Source organism: Schistocerca nitens, chromosome 3 (assembly GCF_023898315.1).
Source record: "Schistocerca nitens isolate TAMUIC-IGC-003100 chromosome 3, iqSchNite1.1, whole genome shotgun sequence".
Lineage (NCBI taxonomy): Eukaryota > Metazoa > Arthropoda > Insecta > Orthoptera > Acrididae > Schistocerca > Schistocerca nitens.
The window spans coordinates 116,451,708-116,464,323 of NC_064616.1; positions in this window are offsets into that span (position 1 = coordinate 116,451,708).

A 12,616-nucleotide genomic window follows, 5' to 3' on the forward strand; every position below is an offset into this window, starting at 1 on the left:
TTAAGAGAGTCATAGTGCTTCCTGCCAGTTGCTCACCCAAATACACATTTTGAGATACTGTGGCCAGTCTGCCTGAGGCGATACGCCACTAGTTGTGTATCTTAAGAGAAACATCGTTACTCTTGCCAGCGGTTTCTTGACTTTGAAGCTGTGATTATACTGGTGACGAGATATTGGCTACCCTAAGAGAGTCACAGTGTTTCGTGCCAGTTGCTCACCCAAATACACATTTTTTAGATACTGTTTCCAGTGTGCCCGAATCGATACGCCACTAGTTGTGTATCTTAAGAGAAACATCGTTACTCTTGCTAGCGGTTTCTTGACTTTGAAGATGTGATTATACTGGTGACGAGATATTAGCTACCCTAAGAGAGTCACAGTGTTTCCTGCCAGTTGCTCATCCAAATACACATATTTTAGATACTCTTTCCAGTCTGCCTGATAGCTACGCCACTAGTTGTGTATCTTAAGAGAAACATCGTTACTCTTGCCAGCGGTTTCTTGACTTTGAAGATGTGATTATACTGGTGACGAGATATTGGTTACCCTAAGAGAGTCACAGTGTTTCGTGCCAGTTGCTCCCCCAAATACACATTTTTTAGATACTGTTTCCAGTGTGCCTGAAGCGATAAGCCACTAGTTGTGTATCTTAAGACAAACATCGTTACTTTTGAAAGGGGTTTCTAGAAGTTGCTGATTTGATTCTGCTGGTGACGAGGCATTGGCTACCTCAAAAGAGTCATAGAGATTCCTGCCAGTTCTTCACCCAAATACACATTTTTTAGATACTCTTTCCAGTCTGCCTGATAGCTACGCCACTATTTGTGTATCTTAAGAGTCATTGTAACTTTTGCCAGGGCTTTCTTGAAGTTGCTGATGTGATTATGCTGGTGACGAGGCATTGGCTTCCCTATGAGTGTCATAGTGATTCCTGCTAGTTGCTCACCCAAATACACATTTTTTTGATACTTTGGCCAGTCTGCCTCAAGTGACACCCCACTAGCTGTGTATCTTATGAGAAGCTTCGTTACCTTTGCAAGCGGTTTCTTGAAGTTGGTGATGGGATTATGTTGGTGACGAGGCATTGGCTACCTTAAGAGAGTCATAGTGCTTCCTGCCAGTTGCTCACCCAAATACACATTTTGAGATACTGTGGCCAGTCTGCCTGAAGCGATACGCCACTAGTTGTGTATCTTAAGAGAAACATCGTTACTCTTGCCAGCGGTTTCTTGACTTTGAAGCTGTCATTATACTGGTGACGAGATATTGGCTACCCTAAGAGAGTCACAGTGTTTCGTGCCAGTTGCTCACCCAAATACACATTTTTTAGATACTGTTCCCAGTGTGCCTGAAGCGATACGCCACTAGTTGTGTATCTTACGAGAAACATCGTTACTTTTGCCAGGGGTTTCTAGAAGTTACTGATTTGATTCTGCTGGTGACGAGGCATTGGCTACCTCAAGAGAGTCATAGAGATTCCTGCCAGTTCTTCACCCAAATACACATTTTTTAGATACTCTTTCCAGTCTGCCTGATAGCTACGCCACTAGTTGTGTATCTTAAGAGTCATTGTAACTTTTGCCAGGGGTTTCTTGAAGTTGCTGATGTGATTATGCTGGTGACGAGGCATTGGCTACCCTATGAGTGTCATAGTGATTCCTGCTAGTTGCTCACCCAAATACACATTTTTTTGAAACTTTGGCCAGTCTGCCTCAAGTGGCACCCCACTAGCTGTGTATCTTATGAGAAGCTTCGTTACCTTTGCAAGCGGTTTCTTGAAGTTGGTGATGGGATTATGTTGGTGACGAGGCATTGGCTACCTTAAGAGACTCATAGTGCTTCCTGCCAGTTGCTCACCCAAATACACATTTTGAGATACTGTGGCCAGTCTGCCTGAAGCGATACGCCACTAGTTGTGTATCTTAAGAGAAACATCGTTACTCTTGCCAGCGGTTTCTTGACTTTGAAGCTGTGATTATACTGGTGACGAGATATTGGCTACCCTAAGAGAATCACAGTGTTTCGTGCCAGTTGCTCCCCCAAATACACATTTTTTAGATACTGTTTCCAGCGTGCCTGAAGCGATACGCCACTAGTTGTGTATCTTAAGAGAAACATCGTTACTTTTGAAAGGGGTTTCTAGAAGTTGCTGATTTGATTCTGCTGGTGACGAAGCATTGGCTACCTCAAGAGAGTCATAGAGATTCCTGCCAGTTCTTCACCCAAATACACATTTTTTAGATACTCTTTCCAGTCTGCCTGATAGCTACGCCACTAGTTGTGAATCTTAAGAGTCATTGTAACTTTTGCCAGGGGTTTCTTGAAGTTGCTGATGTGATTATGCTGGTGACGAGGTATTGGCTACCCTAAGAGTGTCATAGTGATTCCTGCTAGTTGCTCACCCAAATACACATTTTTTTGATACTTTGGCCAGTCTGCCTCAAGTGACACCCCACTAGCTGTGTATCTTATGAGAAGATTCGTTACCTTTGCAAGCGGTTTCTTGAAGTTGGTGATGTGATTATTTTGGTGACCTGGCATTGGCTACCTTAATAGAGTCATACAGCTTTCTGCCAGTTGCTCACCCAAATACACATTTTGAGATACTGTGGCCAGTCTGCCTGAAGCGATACGCCACTAGTTGTGTATCTTAAGAGAAACATCGTTACTCTTGCCAGCGGTTTCTTGACTTTGAAGATGTGATTATACTGGTGACGAGATATTGGCTACCCTAAGAGAGTCACAGTGTTTCCTGCCAGTTGCTCATCCATATACACATTTTTTAGATACTCTTTCCAGTCTGCCTGATAGCTACGCCACTAGTTGTGTATCTTAAGAGAAACATCGTTACTCTTGCCAGCGGTTTCTTGACCTTGAAGATGTGATTAAACTGGTGACGAGATATTGGTTACCCTAAGAGAGTCACAGTGTTTCGTGCCAGTTGCTCACCCAAATACACATTTTTTAGATACTGTTTCCAGTCTGCCTGAAGCGATACGCCACTAGTTGTGTATCTTAAGAGAAACATCGTTACTCTTGCCAGCGGTTTCTTGACTTTGAAGCTGTCATTATACTGGTGACGAGATATTTGCTACCCTAAGAGAGTCACAGTGTTTCGTGCCAGTTGCTCACCCAAATACACATTTTTTAGATACTGTTTCCAGTGTGCCTGAAGCGATACGCCACTAGTTGTGTATCTTAAGAGAAACATAGTTACTTTTGCCAGGGGTTTCTAGAAGTTACTGATTTGATTCTGCTGGTGACGAGGCATTGGCTACCTCAAGAGAGTCATAGAGATTCCTGCCAGTTCTTCACCCAAATACACATTTTTTAGATACTCTTTCCAGTCTGCCTGATAGCTACGCCACTAGTTGTGTATCTTAAGAGTCATTGTAACTTTTGCCAGGGGTTTCTTGAAGTTGCTGATGTGATTATGCTGGTGACGAGGCATTGGCTACCCTATGAGTGTCATAGTGATTCCTGCTAGTTGCTCACCCAAATACACATTTTTTTGAAACTTTGGCCAGTCTGCCTCAAGTGGCACCCCACTAGCTGTGTATCTTATGAGAAGCTTCGTTACCTTTGCAAGCGGTTTCTTGAAGTTGGTGATGGGATTATGTTGGTGACGAGGCATTGGCTACCTTAAGAGACCCATAGTGCTTCCTGCCAGTAGCTCACCGAAATACACATTTTGAGATACTGTGGCCAGTCTGCCTGAAGCGATACGCCACTAGTTGTGTATCTTAAGAGAAACATCGTTACTCTTGCCAGCGGTTTCTTGACTTTGAAGCTGTGATTATACTGGTGACGAGATATTGGCTACCCTAAGAGAATCACAGTGTTTCGTGCCAGTTGCTCCCCCAAATACACATTTTTTAGATACTGTTTCCAGTGTGCCTGAAGCGATACGCCACTAGTTGTGTATCTTAAGAGAAACATCGTTACTTTTGAAAGGGGTTTCTAGAAGTTGCTGATTTGATTCTGCTGGTGACGAAGCATTGGCTACCTCAAGAGAGTCATAGAGATTCCTGCCAGTTCTTCACCCAAATACACATTTTTTAGATACTCTTTCCAGTCTGCCTGATAGCTACGCCACTAGTTGTGTATCTTAAGAGTCATTGTAACTTTTGCCAGGGGTTTCTTGAAGTTGCTGATGTGATTATGCTGGTGACGAGGTATTGGCTACCCTATGAGTGTCATAGTTATTCCTGCTAGTTGCTCACCCAAATACACATTTTTTTGATACTTTGGCCAGTCTGCCTCAAGTGACACCCCACTAGCTGTGTATCTTATGAGAAGCTTCGTTACCTTTGCAAGCGGTTTCTTGAAGTTGGTGATGTGATTATTTTGGTGACCTGGCATTGCCTACCTTAAGAGAGTCATACAGCTTTCTGCCAGTTGCTCACCCAAATACACATTTTGAGATACTGTGGCCAGTCTGCCTGAAGCGATACGCCACTAGTTGTGTATCTTAAGAGAAACATCGTTACTCTTGCCAGCGGTTTCTTGACTTTGAAGATGTGATTATACTGGTGACGAGATATTGGCTACCCTAAGAGAGTCACAGTGTTTCCTGCCAGTTGCTCATCTAAATACACATTTTTTAGATACTCTTTCCAGTCTGCCTGATAGCTACGCCACTAGTTGTGTATCTTAAGAGAAACATCGTTACTCTTGCCAGCGGTTTCTTGACTTTGAAGCTGTGATTATACTGGTGACGAGATGTTGGCTACCCTATGAGAGTCACAGTGTTTCGTGCCAGTTGCTCACCCAAATACACATTTTTTAGATACTGTTTCCAGTGTACCTGAAGCGATACGCCACTAGTTGTGTATCTTAAGAGAAACATCGTTACTTTTGAAAGGGGTTTCTAGAAGTTGCTGATTTGATTCTGCTGGTGACGAGGCATTGGCTACCTCAAGAGAATCATAGAGATTCCTGCCAGTTCTTCACACAAATACACATTTTTTAGATACTCTTTCCAGTCTGCCTGATAGCTACGCCACTAGTTGTGTATCTTAAGAGTCATTGTAACTTTTGCCAGGGGTTTCTTGAAGTTGCTGATGTGATTATGCTGGTGACGAGGCATTGGCTACCCTATGAGTGTCATAGTGATTCCTGCTAGTTGCTCACCCAAATACACATTTTTTTGATACTTTGGCCAGTCTGCCTCAAGTGACACCCCACTAGCTGTGTATCTTATGAGAAGCTTCGTTACCTTTGCAAGCGGTTTCTTGAAGTTGGTGATGGGATTATGTTGGTGACGAGGCATTGGCTACCTTAAGAGTGTCATAGTGCTTCCTGCCAGTTGCTCACCCAAATACACATTTTGAGATACTGTGGCGTCTGCCTGAAGCGATACGCCACTAGTTGTGTATCTTAAGAGAAACATCGTTACTCTTGCCAGCGGTTTCTTGACTTTGAAGCTGTGATTATACTGGTGACGAGATTTGGGCTACCCTAAGAGAGTCACAGTGTTTCGTGCCAGTTGCTCACACAAATACACATTTTTTAGATACTGTTTCCAGTGTGCCTGAGGCGATACGCCACTAGTTGTGTATCTTAAGAGAAACATCGTTACTATTGAAAGGGGTTTCTAGAAGTTGCTGATTTGATTCTGCTGGTGACGAGGCATTGGCTACCTCAAGAGAGTCATAGAGATTCCTGCCAGTTCTTCACCCAAATACACATTTTTTAGATACTCTTTCTAGTCTGCCTGATAGCTACGCCACTAGTTGTGTATCTTAAGAGTCATTGTAACTTTTGCCAGGGGTTTCTTGAAGTTGCTGATGTGATTATGCTGGTGACGAGGCATTGGCTACCCTATGAGTGTCATAGTGATTCCTGCTAGTTGCTCACCCAAATACACATTTTTTTGATACTTTGGCCAGTCTGCCTCAAGTGACACCCCACTAGCTGTGTATCTTATGAGAAGCTTCGTTACCTTTGCAAGCGGTTTCTTGAAGTTGGTGATGGGATTATGTTGGTGACGAGGCATTGGCTACCTTAAGAGAGTCATAGTGCTTCCTGCCAGTTGCTCACCCAAATACACATTTTGAGATACTGTGGCCAGTCTGCCTGAAGCGATACGCCACTAGCTGTGTATCTTAAGAGAAACATCGTTACTCTTGCCAGCGGTTTCTTGACTTTGAAGCTGTCATTATACTGGTGACGAGATATTGGCTACCCTAAGAGAGTCACAGTGTTTCGTGCCAGTTGCTCACCCAAATACACATTTTTTAGATACTGTTTCCAGTGTGCCTGAAGCGATACACCACTAGTTGTGTATCTTAAGAGAAACATCGTTACTTTTGAAAGGGGTTTCTAGAAGTTGCTGATTTGATTCTGCTGGTGACGAAGCATTGGCTACCTCAAGAGAGTCATAGAGATTCCTGCAAGTTCTTCACCCAAATACACATTTTTTAGATACTCTTTCAAGTCTGCCTGATAGCTACGCCACTAGTTGTGTATCTTAAGAGTCATTGTGACTTTTGCCAGGGGTTTCTTGAAGTTGCTGATGTGATTATGCTGGTGACGAGGCATTGCCTACCCTATGAGTGTCATAGTGATTCCTGCTAGTTGCTCACCCAAATACACATTTTATTGATACTTTGGCCAGTCTGCCTCAAGTGACACCCCACTAGCTGTGTATCTTATGAGAAGCTTCATTACCTTTGCAAGCGGTTTCTTGAAGTTGGTGATGGGATTATGTTGGTGACGAGGCATTGGCTACCTTAAGAGAGTCATAGTGCTTCCTGCCAGTTGCTCACCCAAATACACATTTTGAGATACTGTGGCGTCTGCCTGAAGCGATACGCCACTAGTTGTGTATCTTAAGAGAAACATCGTTACTCTTGCCAGCGGTTTCTTGACTTTGAAGCTGTGATTATACTGGTGACGAGATATTGGTTACCCTAAGAGAGTCACCGTGTTTCGTGCCAGTTGCTCACCCAAATACACATTGTTTAGATACTGTTTCCAGTGTGCCTGAAGCGATACGCCACTAGTTGTGTATCTTAAGAGAAACATCGTTCTTTTGAAAGGGGTTTCTAGAAGTTGCTGATTTGATTATGCTGGTGACGAAGCATCGGCTACCTCAAGAGAGTCATAGAGATTCCTGCCAGTTCTTCACCCAAATACACATTTTTTAGATACTGTTTCCAGTGTGCCTGAAGCGATACGCCACTAGTTGTGTATCTTAAGAGAAACATCGTTACTCTTGCCAGCGGTTTCTTGACTTTGAAGCTGTCATTATACTGGTGACGAGATATTGGCTACCCTAAGAGAGTCACAGTGTTTCGTGCCAGTTGCTCACCCAAATACACATTTTTTAGATACTGTTTCCAGTGTGCCTGAAGCGATACGCCACTAGTTGTGTATCTTAAGAGAAACATCGTTACTTTTGCCAGGGGTTTCTAGAAGTTGCTCATTTGATTCTGCTGGTGACGAGGCATTGGCTACCTCTAGACAGTCATAAGGGTTCCTGCCAGTTCTTCACCCAAATACACATTTTTTAGATACTCTTTCCAGTCTGCCTGATAGCTACGCCACTAGTTGTGTATCTTAAGAGTCACTGTAATTTTTGCCAGGGGTTTCTTGAAGTTGCTGATGTGATTATGCTGGTAACGAGGCATTGGCTACCCTATGAGTGTCATAGTGATTCCTGCTAGTTGCTCACCCAAATACACATTTTTTTGATACTTTGGCCAGTCTGCCTCAAGTGCCACCCCACTAGCTGTGTATCTTATGAGAAGCTTCGTTACCTTTGCAAGCGGTTTCTTGAAGTTGGTGATGGGATTATGTTGGTGACGAGGCATTGGCTACCTTAAGAGAGTAATAGTGCTTCCTGCCAGTTGCTCACCCAAATACACATTTTGAGATACTGTGGCCAGTCTGCCTGAAGCGATACGCCACTAGTTGTGTATCTTAAGAGAAACATCGTTACTCTTGCCAGCGGTTTCTTGACTTTGAAGCTGTGATTATACTGGTGACGAGATATTGGCTACCCTAAGAGAGTCACAGTGTTTCGTGCCAGTTGCTCACCCAAATACACATTTTTTAGATACTGTTTCCAGTGTGCCCGAATCGATACGCCACTAGTTGTGTATCTTAAGAGAAACATCGTTACTCTTGCTAGCGGTTTCTTGACTTTGAAGATGTGATTATACTGGTGACGAGATATTAGCTACCCTAAGAGAGTCACAGTGTTTCCTGCCAGTTGCTCATCCAAATACACAATTTTTAGATACTCTCTCCAGTCTGCCTGATAGCTACGCCACTAGTTGTGTATCTTAAGAGAAACATCGTTACTCTTGCCAGCGGTTTCTTGACTTTGAAGATGTGATTATACTGGTGACGAGATATTGGTTACCCTAAGAGAGTCACAGTGTTTCGTGCCAGTTGCTCACCCAAATACACATTTTTTAGATACTGTTTCCAGTGTGCCTGAAGCGATAAGCCACTAGTTGTGTATCTTAAGAGAAACATCGTTACTTTTGAAAGGGGTTTCTAGAAGTTGCTGATTTGATTCTGCTGGTGACGAGGCATTGGCTACCTCAAAAGAGTCATAGAGATTCCTGCCAGTTCTTCACCCAAATACACATTTTTTAGATACTCTTTCCAGTCTGCCTGATAGCTACGCCACTATTTGTGTATCTTAAGAGTCATTGTAACTTTTGCCAGGGCTTTCTTGAAGTTGCTGATGTGATTATGCTGGTGACGAGGCATTGGCTACCCTATGGGTGTCATAGTGATTCCTGCTAGTTGCTCACCCAAATACACATTTTTTTGATACTTTGGCCAGTCTGCCTCAAGTGACACCCCACTAGCTGTGTATCTTATGAGAAGCTTCGTTACCTTTGCAAGCGGTTTCTTGAAGTTGGTGATTTGATTATGTTGGTGACTAGGCATTGGCTACCTTAAGAGAGTCATAGTGCTTCCTGCCAGTTGCTCACCCAAATACACATTTTGAGATACTGTGGCCAGTCTGCCTGAAGCGATACGCCACTAGTTGTGTATCTTAAGAGAAACATCGTTACTCTTGCCAGCGGTTTCTTGACTTTGAAGCTGTGATTATACTGGTGACGAGATATTGGCTACCCTAAGAGAGTCACAGTGTTTCGTGCCAGTTGCTCACCCAAATACACATTTTTTAGATACTGTTTCCAGTGTGCCTGAAGCGATACGCCACTAGTTGTGTATCTTACGAGAAACATCGTTACTTTTGCCAGGGGTTTCTAGAAGTTACTGATTTGATTCTGCTGGTGACGAGGCATTGGCTACCTCAAGAGAGTCATAGAGATTCCTGCCAGTTCTTCACCCAAATACACATTTTTTAGATACTCTTTCCAGTCTGCCTGATAGCTACGCCACTAGTTGTGTATCTTAAGAGTCATTGTAACTTTTTCCAGGGGTTTCTTGAAGTTGCTGATGTGATTATGCTGGTGACGAGGCATTGGCTACCCTATGAGTGTCATAGTGATTCCTGCTAGTTGCTCACCCAAATACACATTTTTTTGAAACTTTGGCCAGTCTGCCTCAAGTGGCACCCCACTAGCTGTGTATCTTATGAGAAGCTTCGTTACCTTTGCAAGCGGTTTCTTGAAGTTGGTGATGGGATTATGTTGGTGACGAGGCATTGGCTACCTTAAGAGAGTCATAGTGCTTCCTGCCAGTTGCTCACCCAAATACACATTTTGAGATACTGTGGCCAGTCTGCCTGAAGCGATACGCCACTAGTTGTGTATCTTAAGAGAAACATCGTTACTCTTGCCAGCGGTTTCTTGACTTTGAAGCTGTGTTTATACTGGTGACGAGATATTGGCTACCCTAAGAGAATCACAGTGTTTCGTGCCAGTTGCTCCCCCAAATACACATTTTTTAGATACTGTTTCCAGTGTGCCTGAAGCGATACGCCACTAGTTGTGTATCTTAAGAGAAACATCGTTACTTTTGAAATGGGTTTCTAGAAGTTGCTGATTTGATTCTGCTGGTGACGAAGCATTGGCTACCTCAAGAGAGTCATAGAGATTCCTGCCAGTTCTTCACCCAAATACACATTTTTTAGATACTCTTTCCAGTCTGCCTGATAGCTACGCCACTAGTTGTGAATCTTAAGAGTCATTGTAACTTTTGCCAGGGGTTTCTTGAAGTTGCTGATGTGATTATGCTGGTGACCAGGCATTGGCTACCCTATGAGTGTCATAGTGATTCCTGCTAGTTGCTCACCCAAATACACATTTTTTTGATACTGTGGCCAGGCTGCCTCAAGTGACACCCCACTAGCTGTGTATCTTATGAGAAGATTCGTTACCTTTGCAAGCGGTTTCTTGAAGTTGGTGATGTGATTATTTTGGTGACCTGGCATTGGCTACCTTAAGAGAGTCACAGTGTTTCGTGCCAGTTGCTCACCCAAATACACATTTTTTAGATACTGTGGCCAGTCTGCCTGAAGCGATACGCCACTAGTTGTGTATCTTAAGAGAAACATCGTTACTCTTGCCAGCGGTTTCTTGACTTTGAAGATGTGATTATACTGGTGACGAGATATTGGCTACCCTAAGAGAGTCACAGTGTTTCCTGCCAGTTGCTCATCCAAATACACATTTTTTAGATACTCTTTCCAGTCTGCCTGATAGCTACGCCACTAGTTGTGTATCTTAAGAGAAACATCTTTACTCTTGCCAGCGGTTTCTTGACTTTGAAGCTGTGATTATACTGGTGACGAGATATTGGCTACCCTAAGAGAAACATAGTGTTTCGTTCCAGTTGCTCACCCAAATACACATTTTTTAGATACTGTTTCCAGTGTGCCTGAAGCGATACGCCACTAGTTGTGTATCTTAAGAGAAACATCGTTACTTTTGAAAGGGGTTTCTAGAAGTTGCTGATTTGATTCTGCTGGTGACGAAGCATTGGCTACCTCAAGAGAGTCATAGAGATTCCTGCCAGTTCTTCACCAAAATACACATTTTTTAGATACTCTTTCCAGTCTGCCTGATAGCTACGCCACTAGTTGTGTATCTTAAGAGTCATTGTAACTTTTGCCAGGGGTTTCTTGAAGTTGCTGATGTGATTATGCTGGTGACGAGGTATTGGCTACCCTATGAGTGTCATAGTTATTCCTGCTAGTTGCTCACCCAAATACACATTTTTTTGATACTTTGGCCAGTCTGCCTCAAGTGACACCCCACTAGCTGTGTATCTTATGAGAAGCTTCGTTACCTTTGCAAGCGGTTTCTTGAAGTTGGTGATGTGATTATTTTGGTGACCTGGCATTGCCTACCTTAAGAGAGTCATACAGCTTTCTGCCAGTTGCTCACCCAAATACACATTTTGAGATACTGTGGCCAGTCTGCCTGAAGCGATACGCCACTAGTTGTGTATCTTAAGAGAAACATCGTTACTCTTGCCAGCGGTTTCTTGACTTTGAAGATGTGATTATACTGGTGACGAGATATTGGCTACCCTAAGAGAGTCACAGTGTTTCCTGCCAGTTGCTCATCTAAATACACATTTTTTAGATACTCTTTCCAGTCTGCCTGATAGCTACGCCACTAGTTGTGTATCTTAAGAGAAACATCGTTACTCTTGCCAGCGGTTTCTTGACTTTGAAGCTGTGATTATACTGGTGACGAGATGTTGGCTACCCTATGAGAGTCACAGTGTTTCGTGCCAGTTGCTCACCCAAATACACATTTTTTAGATACTGTTTCCAGTGTACCTGAAGCGATACGCCACTAGTTGTGTATCTTAAGAGAAACATCGTTACTTTTGAAAGGGGTTTCTAGAAGTTGCTGATTTGATTCTGCTGGTGACGAGGCATTGGCTACCTCAAGAGAATCATAGAGATTCCTGCCAGTTCTTCACCCAAATACACATTTTTTAGATACTCTTTCCAGTCTGCCTGATAGCTACGCCACTAGTTGTGTATCTTAAGAGTCATTGTAACTTTTGCCAGGGGTTTCTTGAAGTTGCTGATGTGATTATGCTGGTGACGAGGCATTGGCTACCCTATGAGTGTCATAGTGATCCCTGGTAGTTGCTCACCCAAATACACATTTTTTTGATACTTTGGCCAGTCTGCCTCAAGTGACACCCCACTAGCTGTGTATCTTATGAGAAGCTTCGTTACCTTTGCAAGCGGTTTCTTGAAGTTGAAGATGGGATTATGTTGGTGACGAGGCATTGGCTACCGTAAGAGTGTCATAGTGCTTCCTGCCAGTTGCTCACCCAAATACACATTTTGAGATACTGTGGCGTCTGCCTGAAGCGATACGCCACTAGTTGTGTATCTTAAGAGAAACATCGTTACTCTTGCCAGCGGTTTCTTGACTTTGAAGCTGTGATTATACTGGTGACGAGATTTTGGCTACCCTAAGAGAGTCACAGTGTTTCGTGCCAGTTGCTCACCCAAATACACATTTTTTAGATACTGTTTCCAGTGTGCCTGAGGCGATACGCCACTAGTTGTGTATCTTAAGAGAAACATCGTTACTTTTGAAAGGGGTTTCTAGAAGTTGCTGATTTGATTCTGCTGGTGACGAGGCATTGGCTACCTCAAGAGAGTCATAGAGATTCCTGCCAGTTCTTCACCCAAATACACATTTTTTAGATA